Source organism: Salvelinus namaycush, chromosome 34 (assembly GCF_016432855.1).
Source record: "Salvelinus namaycush isolate Seneca chromosome 34, SaNama_1.0, whole genome shotgun sequence".
Taxonomy (NCBI): Eukaryota; Metazoa; Chordata; class Actinopteri; order Salmoniformes; family Salmonidae; genus Salvelinus; species Salvelinus namaycush.
In genome coordinates, this window is record NC_052340.1 from 29333016 (window position 1) to 29342271 (window position 9256).

Sequence of the window (9256 nt, forward strand, 5' to 3'; positions counted from 1 at the left end):
TCAGGTTCTGCTGTTGTGCAGTGGTTGCACAGTAACCATGGTCAAATATTTAGCCACGGTGTACTGTCGATTTAGGTCTCTCTCTCTCTCTCTCTCTCTCTCTCTCTCTCTCTCTCTCTCTCTCTAACTCTCTCCCTCTCTCTCTCTTTTGCGGCCGGAGTCCGCACCTTGGGGGGGGGGGGGGGGGTAGTGTCACATTCTGACCATAGTTCTTTTGTGTTTTCTTTGTTTTAGTGTTGGTCAGGACGTGAGCTGAGTGGGCATTCTATGTTGTGTGTCTAGTTTTCACGTTTCTATGTTTGGCCTGATATGGTTCTCAATCAGAGGCAGGTGTTAGTCATTGTCTCTGATTGGGAACCATATTTAGGTAGCCTGTTTAGTGTTGGGGTTTGTGGGTGGTTGTCTTCTGTCTTTGTGTTCTATGCACCAGATAGGACTGTTTCGGTTTTGCAACATTTGTTATTTTGTATTTTGTAGTGTTCACGGTTTTATCGTTATTAAACATGATGAACACTAACTACGCTGCGTCTTGGTCCGATCCCTGCTACACCTCCTCTTCAGACGAAGAGGAGGAAATCTGCCGTTACAGAACCACCCACCAAAACCGGAACAAGCAGCGTGGTAAGGGACAGCAGCAGCAGCGGCCAAGTACACAGGACTCCTGGACATGGGAGGAAATTCTGGACGGTAAGGGACCCTGGGTTCAAGCTGGAGAATATCGCCGCCCTCGTGAAGAGCTGGAGGCAGCTAAAGCCGAGAGGCGGTGGTATGAGGAGGCAGCACGGAAGCGTGGCTGGAAGCCAGAAAGGCAGCCCCAAAAATTTCTTGGGGGAGGTACACGGGGAGTGTGGCGAAGTCAGGTAGGAGACCTGCACCAACTTCCCGTGCTTACCGTGGAGAGCGAGAGTACGGGCAGACACCGTGTTATGCAGAAGAGCGCACGGTGTCTCCTGTACGTGTGCATAGCCCGGTGCGGTACATCCCAGTTCCTCGTATCGGCCGGGCTAGAGTGGGCATCGAGCCAGGTGCCATGAAGCCGGCTCAACGCATCTGGTCTCCAGTGCGTCTCCTTGGGCCGGTGTACATGGCACCAGCCTTACGCATGGTGCCCCCCGTTCGCCAGCACAGCCCAGTGCGGGTTATTCCACCTCGCTGCACTGGCCGGGCTAAGGGGAGTATTCAGCCAGGTAAGGTTGGGCAGGCTCGGTGCTCAAGAGCTCCAGTACGCCTTCACGGTCCGGTATATCCGGTGCCACCTCCTCGCACCAGCCCAGAATCACCAGTGCCAACAGCACGCACCAGGCTTCCTGTGCGTCTCCAGAGCCCTGTACGCCCTGTTGCTGCTCCCTGCACTAGCCTTGAGGTGCGTGTCCTTAGCCCGGTACCACCAGTTCCGGCACCACGCACCAGGCCTACTGTGCGCCTCAGCAGGTCAGAGTTTGCCGTCTGCCCAGCGCCGCCTGCGCTGCCCGTCTGCCCAGCGCCGCCTGCGCTGCCCGTCTGCCCAGCGCCGTTTGAGCTGCCCGTCTGCCCAGCGCCATCTGAGCTGCCCGTCTGCCCAGCGCCATCTGAGCTGCCCGCCTGTCCAGCGCCATCTGAGCCGCCCGTCTGTCCTGAGCCGCTATAGCCGCCCGTCTGTCCTGAGCCGCTAGAGCCGTCCGTCTGTCCTGAGCCGCTAGAGCCATCCGTCAGTCAGGAGCCGCCAGAGCCGTCCGCCAGTCAGGAGCCGCCAGAGCCGCCCGCCAGTCAGGAGCCGCCAGAGCCGCCCGCCAATCAGGAGCCGCCAGAGCCGCCCGCCAGTCAGGAGCCGCCAGAGCCGCCCGCCAGTCAGGAGCCGCCAGAGCCACCCGCCAGTCAGGAGCCGCCAGAGCCGCCCGCCAGTCAGGAGCCGCCAGAGCCGCCCGCCAGTCAGGAGCCGCCAGAGCCGCCCGCCAGTCAGGAACCGCCAGAGCCGCCCGCCAGTCAGGAGCCGCCAGAGCCGCCTGCCCTTCAGTCCGGAGCTGCCCTTCAGTCCGGGGCTGCCCTTCAGTCCGGAGCTGCCCTTCAGTCCAGAGCTACCTCTCAGTCATGAGCTACCTCTCAGTCATGAGCTACCTCTCAGTCATGAGCTACCTCTCAGCCATGAGCTACCTCTCAGCCATGAGCTGCCCCTCAGTCCTGAGCTGCCCCTCAGTCCGGAGCTGCCCCTCAGTCCTGAGCTGCCCCTCAGTCCGGAGCTGCCCCTCAGTCCGGAGTTGCCCCTCAGTCCGGAGCTGCTTCTTCAGTCCAGAGGCGTCTTTCAGTCCAGAAGTGTCCCTCAGTCCTGTGGGCCCATTTAGTAGGGTTCCCAGGCCAGGGTCGGCGGCGAGGGTCGCCGCTCAAAGGAGGACACTAAAGAGGACAAAGACTACCGTGGAGTGGGGTCCACGTCCTGCGCCAGAGCCGCCACCATGGACAGATGCCCACCCAGACCCTCCCCTATAGGTTCAGGTTTTGCGGCCGGAGTCCTCACCTGGGGGGAGGGGGGGGGGGGGGGGGGTAGTGTCACATTCTGACCATAGTTCTTTTGTGTTTTCTTTGTTTTAGTGTTGGTCAGGACGTGAGCTGAGTGGGCATTCTATGTTGTGTGTCTAGTTTTCACGTTTCTATGTTTGGCCTGATATGGTTCTCAATCAGAGGCAGGTGTTAGTCATTGTCTCTGATTGGGAACCATATTTAGGTAGCCTGTTTTGTGTTGGGGTTTGTGGGTGGTTGTCTTCTGTCTTTGTGTTCTATGCACCAGATAGGACTGTTTCGGTTTTGCCACATTTGTTATTTTGTAGTGTTCACGGTTTTGTCGTTATTAAACATGATGAACACTAACTACGCTGCGTCTTGGTCCGATCCCTGCTACACCTCCTCTTCAGACGAAGAGGAGGAAATCTGCCGTTACTCTCTCTCTCTCTCTCTCTCTCTCTCTCCCCCTTTCTCTCTCTCCCTTTCTCCAGTAGTACCCCTAAACCACACTTCACTACACCAGTACTACTCAACTTTTACTTTTACTTCATTACATTTCTAAAGAAAATAATGTACTTTCTAAATTTCCCTGACACCCAAAAGTACTCGTTAAATTTTGAATGCTTAGCAGGACAGGAAAATTGTTCAATTCACGCACTTAAAGAGAAAATCCCTGGTCATCCCTACTGCCTCTTATCTGGCAGACTCACTAAACACAAATGCTTTGTTTGTAAATGATGTCTGAGTGTTGAAGTGTGCCCCTGGCTATCCCTCAATTAAATCAACAACAAAATCGTGCCGTCTGGTTTGCTTAATATAAGGAATTTGAAATTATTTATACTTTTACTTTTGATACTTAAGTATATTTTAGCAATTACCTTTACTTTTGATACTTAAGTATATTTAAAACTAAATAATTTTAGACTTTTACTCAAGTAGTATTTTACTGGATGACTTTCACTTTTACTTCAGTCATTTTCTATTAAGGTATCTTTACTTTTACTACAGTATGACAATTGGGTACTTTTTCCACCACTGCTCACACTCAGCTACCAGTCCCTCTAACCCAGACATTACCATACCAGTCCTTCTCAACCATACTCAACTGCAATCAATGACTCGGAACCATGTTGAAGCACACTCTGACTGTCATTGAACCACTCTGGACCAGAAGAAGTGGTCAAACAGAGCTTAAGAGCGTAGCAGGGGAGTGATGTCTCCCTGACTCACAGACATGGGTGTTTGTGCGTCAGTAAATGAGTGCGGTTGGCGGGTGGTAGGTAACAGTCCATTACCGTCCAGCCAGCCATTCCTTCTGCACCAGTGGGCCTGAAAACTTACTCATGCACTCTCTCATAATGCTCTAATTACCAACGCTCTAACCAACAACAACAAAACACACACAATTAAGATGCTCACTCTTCTGTGTCCCATTTTTCTTTTTTTCTCTAAACCTGTGATCTCTTGTTCCCGTAGACTTTGAACATTTGGTGCCTGTGTGTTTGTTCCCACGGCGATAAAAGATCGACTCACCTGGGAGAAGAAAAGAGAAAAGACACAATCCCATTACATAGGAGTGGTCATGACAACTGGGCTGCTTAAAGATGGAGGGAGGAGAGGGGAAGGAAAAGAGAGGAAGAGGGGAAAGGAGGAGAGGGGAAGGAAAAGACAGGAAGAGGGAGAAAGAGAAGGAGGCGACGGGAAGGAAAAGAGAGGAAGAGGGAGAAGGAGGCGAGGGGAAGGAAAAGAGAGGAAGAGGGAGAAGGAGGCGAGGGGAAGGAAAATAGAGGGAGAGGGAGAAGGAGAGAGAAGAGAAAAAGGGGAAGAATCATTTAAGAAAATATTAGGAAAAAATCAGAGATGAAGATGGAAGATGGCTGCTGAGTGGCACAGAGGTCTAAGGAACTGCATCTCAGTGCTAGAGGCTTCACTAGAGACCCTGGTTCGATTCCAGGCTGTATCACAACCGGCCGTGATTGGGAGTCCCATAGGGCAGCGCACAATTGGCCCAGTGTTAAATAAAGGTTAAATAAAAATGATATATAAATGAGATGGAAATGAAGAGGTGAAGAGAGGGAAGTTAATAGAATAACAGAAGTGAGAAAGAGAAAATAATAAATGAGGGAAATAGAGATGGTAGTACATGGAGAGAGAGATGTTGAGAAGAGGGGGATAGTTAGGGAAAGGAGGAGAGTGGAAGGGACCTTTAGGGGCACTATACTAATGCAAGCACAGACACGCACCCATGCACACACACACACACACACACAGTTTGGTAACATAACCCCCCATGGGTCTAACCATATGTTTACACAGCCTGGTCCAATTACAGTGAATTAATATATGAAATCTGCCAACCTCATAACTACATTAATTTCCCTGCTTCCTTCCTCGTCTCTCTTCCACAGGACAGACAAGGTTTTCAGACAGACAGCCTGAACCCAATCAACAAGGAAAGCCTGCAATCATTCTCTCTCTCACACTCTCTCAGCTCAAACTATTTACACAATTTGTGAGCAATTTGAGCAGAACCTAGCAGAGATCCGAGTCACCCAACATAGCAGTTAACTGCTAGGTATGGAATAGGATCTTACGTAAGAACACTGCATGAAACATCACACAGGAAAGGACTAGAGGAGTCATGCCCCATTTAATCTGAGGCATCTCTGTATACATTTCATTGAAATGCCCCTCAATTTCATCCAATTTTATGATGGAAATACATCAGATGTAGCTTTTGTTCCGTCACATGGAATGAATAGCACCGACAGCAGGACATTCGGCCACCAGAGATCCCTTCAAACACATGAAGCCTCTGATGCCTGGGGTCATGATGGCATGGCACAGCTAGACAACTCACACCACAGCAGCAACGCACAGTGGATTCAGATATGAACTCTACAGCACCTCTAAAACTCAGAGTGAGTTGTTATTGTTGTTTAGTGTTGGTCAGGGGGTGAGGAGGCGGGCGGGCAGGCAGGCAGGCGGGCAGGAAGATGACGAGTGGCTCTTCTTTGTGGTAATAACACCCTGCAAGCTCTTTATCTCCCCAGAGCAAACAGCCCAATCAATATGCAGCGTGTGTGTGTGTCTGTGTGTGAGTGAGTGAGTGAGTGAGAGACAGAGAGAGAGAGAGAAAAAGAGAGAGATAGATAGAGAGTTGTTGGGATGCGTCCTTGAATCAGACAGAAAAATCAACTATTTCCTGTCTCATAAAAACTGCTGTTGACAATTTGACATTGGCCAGACATTCAACTGTTTGTCTGTGTGTATTAACAGCAGGTCATCCTTTTCCCAGACTATAAAGTGCCCCAGACACAAAGATGAGTCTGAGAACACAGGTGTGTGACGCTCTACATGACCTGAGCACATTAACACACACAACACACACAACTCTCAGAGCTCCCACTAACACCGTACACACTCACACAGTGCTTTTAAGTCAGCCTACTGTAATGGAATAGAGAAGAGAGAAGCCATGATGTCACTGGGAAGTAACTGATTATGTCATATAGAAGATAATGGCGATGTCACAGAGGAGTTAAGAGTCATAGTGGTGATGTCATAGAGGACCTAGAAGTGATGTAACAGGGAAGATAGCTAATACTTCATAGAGGAGTTAGTTGTGATGATGTCACAGGCATGATTGCCATGATATCATAGAGGAGCTAGCAGTGATGTCACAGTGCAGATGTGCTCAAAGGCGCAATTTCCGACATAGGAAATATATGCCTTTCCTGTGCACTTCTCAGTAGTTGGTATTCAGACGTACCTTATGGTGGTGCATAACGGGCTGTGCAGGCATGGTTCCCTTGCAGTGGCGTTTTAGGCATAGGAGACATGGACAGCCGCCCAGGGCGGCATCTTGCTGGGGGCTGCAAGGGGCGCACGCACAAAACAAACAAAAAAGACTAATATTCCGAATGGTGACATTTGTGCGATCGTTTTTCTATCGCTCATTTGCACGTCACGTGAATGATATCATGTCACTGTGTGGGACTGTGGCTCATTTAACCATGTCAGAGTGGGTGCCCTGATTCTAGTTTGTGAGCTAGTCAGGCTACTGCCTGGGAAAGTCTTCCACTCAGAAGTACGAGATGGGGAGGGGGCGGGGGTAGGTTGACCTCAGGTCTCCCCACTGGAAGCCCGAGGTAGGGGGAGGGGCGAATCTATCAAATAGCGCACCTCTAACTTTGTACAGTACTAATGCAATTAGTAATGCAATTAGTTGTGCAATTTAATTTGTGTGTTTCTTGTTTGAAGTGCATTAGCGTAATAATCAAGTTCTCTTCTTTATAAGTGTGTTATTCTATTTGTGTATTTGTGTGATATAGGATTTGTGCAATTTAGTTTTATTTGTCTGTTTTATGTTAGCAATAGGGTAATAGTGTAATAATTCGAATTCTCTTTTTTATTTGTATTTATATACTACAATTTGTTTCTATTTGTCTTACTTACTTATTTTTTTATATTTATGAGTCTTATTTTTGTATGTATTTTTATATTTATATAGTTTAAAATGTTATGATTATTTATTTGTGTTGTTCCAAATGTCGGAAGAGGAGGTTCGCCCAGGGAGCCATACAAGCTAGAACCGCCACTGTTCCTTTGTGTGCGCTGAATACATTTGATTCAACCGCTGAAAACCCTCCCCTTGCTGGCCAACACATTTTTTCTGGGTTTTCATTCAATAGGGTTTTCAGTACATTTATCTTAAGCCATCCATTTAAATATGGTGTACCTAGAATTAGAATTCTGTTGACAGATTCACTAGAATACATTGAGGGATCAATAAAACAATGTATCTAAACATATGCATATTCCTCTTTGTTTCAGCACCAACAGGTATCTTAAAAAAATACTCTGATCTTGTAGATTATTTAGGTACATTTCAGGATAAAGAAAGTATGTATGAATCACAATAACAGGTTTGGAGAGCCTTTACGCTCAAAATATATTGATGAATGTCAAGGATCCCCCCCGGTACCGTTGCTCATTCCGTGCAACAGTGCAGGAGGTCTAGTCACCGGCCTCTAGGTGTCACTGAACTGTCTGATTACGCACACCTGGTTCCCATTCCACCTAATTAGTTATTGTTTATACAATTGAAGTTGGAAGTTTACATACACTTAGGTTGGAGTCATTAAAACTCGTTTTTCAACCACTCCACAAATTTCTTGTTAACAAACTATAGTTTTGGCAAGTCGGTTAGGACATCTACTGTGTGCATGACACAAGTAATTTTTCCAACAATTGTTTACAGACAGATTATTTCACTTATAATTCACTGTATCACAATTCCAGTGGGTCAGAAGTTTACATACACTAAGTTGACTGTGCCTTTAATTCCAGAAAATGATGTCATGGCTTTAGAAGCTTCTGATAAGCTAATTGACATCATTTGAGTCAATTGGGGGTGTACCTGTGGATGTATTTCAAGGCCTACATTCAAACTCAGCGCCTCTTTGCTTGACATCATGGGAAAATCAAAAGAAATCAGCCAAGACCACAGAAAGAAAATTGTAGACCTCCACAAGTCTGGTTTAACCTTGGGAGCAATTTCCAAACGCCTGAAGGTACCACGTTCATCTGTACAAACAATAGTACGCAAGTATAAACACCATGGGACCACGCAGCCGTCATACCGCTCAGGAAGGAGACGCGTTCTGTCTCCTAGACATGAACGTACTTTGGTGCGAAAAGTGCAGATCAATCCCAGAACAACAGCAAAGGACCTTGGGAAGATGCTGGGGGAAACAGGTACAAAGGTATTTATATCCACAGTAAAACAAGTGCTGAAAGGTCGCTCAGCAAAGACGCAGCCACTGCTCCACAACCGCCATAAAAGGCCAGACTACGGTTTACAACTGCACATGGGGACAAAGATCGTACTTTTTGGAGAAATGTCCTCTGGTCTGATGAAACAAAAATAGAACTGTTTGGCCATAATGACCATCATTATGTTTGGAGGAAAAAGGGGGAGGCTTGTAAGCCGAAGTACACCATCCCAACCGTGAAGCACAGGGGTGGCAGCATCATGTTGTGGGGGTGCTTTGCTGTAGGAGGGACTGGTGCACGTCACAAAATAGATGGCATCATGAGGCTGGAAAAGTATGTGGATATATTGAAGGAACATCTCAAGACATCAATCAGGAAGTTAAAGCTTGGTTGCAAATGGGTCTTCCAAATGGAGAATAACCCCAGGCATACTTCCAAAATTGTAGCAAAATGGCTTAAGAACAACAAAGTCAAGGTATTGGAGTGGCCATCACAAAACCCTGACCTCAATCCTATAGAAAATGTGTGGGCAGAACTAAAAAAGCATGTGCGAGCAAGGAGGCCTACAAACCTGACTCAAATAAATAAATGCTGAAATAAATCATTCTCTCTACTATTATAGTGACATTTCACATTCTTAAAACAAAGTGGTGATCCTAACTGAACTAAGACAGGGAATTTTCACTAGGATTAAATGTCAGGAATTGTGAAAAACTGAGTTTAAATGTATTTGTGTAAGGTGTACGTAAACTTCCGACTTCAACTGTATGTGCCCTCTTTTCAGCATTGTTTGGTCGGTTAATGTTCCCATGTCCGTTAGTCTTGTGAGTACCTGTGCGTTGTGGTTTCGGCTTTCGTGCTGCATGTATTGTGTACTCGTTATTACGGGTCTCATCCCGTGTAATGTTCTGCACTTGTTAATACGGGTCTCGTCCCATGTATTTATTAGAGGTTTAACCTCGCTCTTTTGTTTGGGTTACATTCCTGTGTTTTTGTATACGTG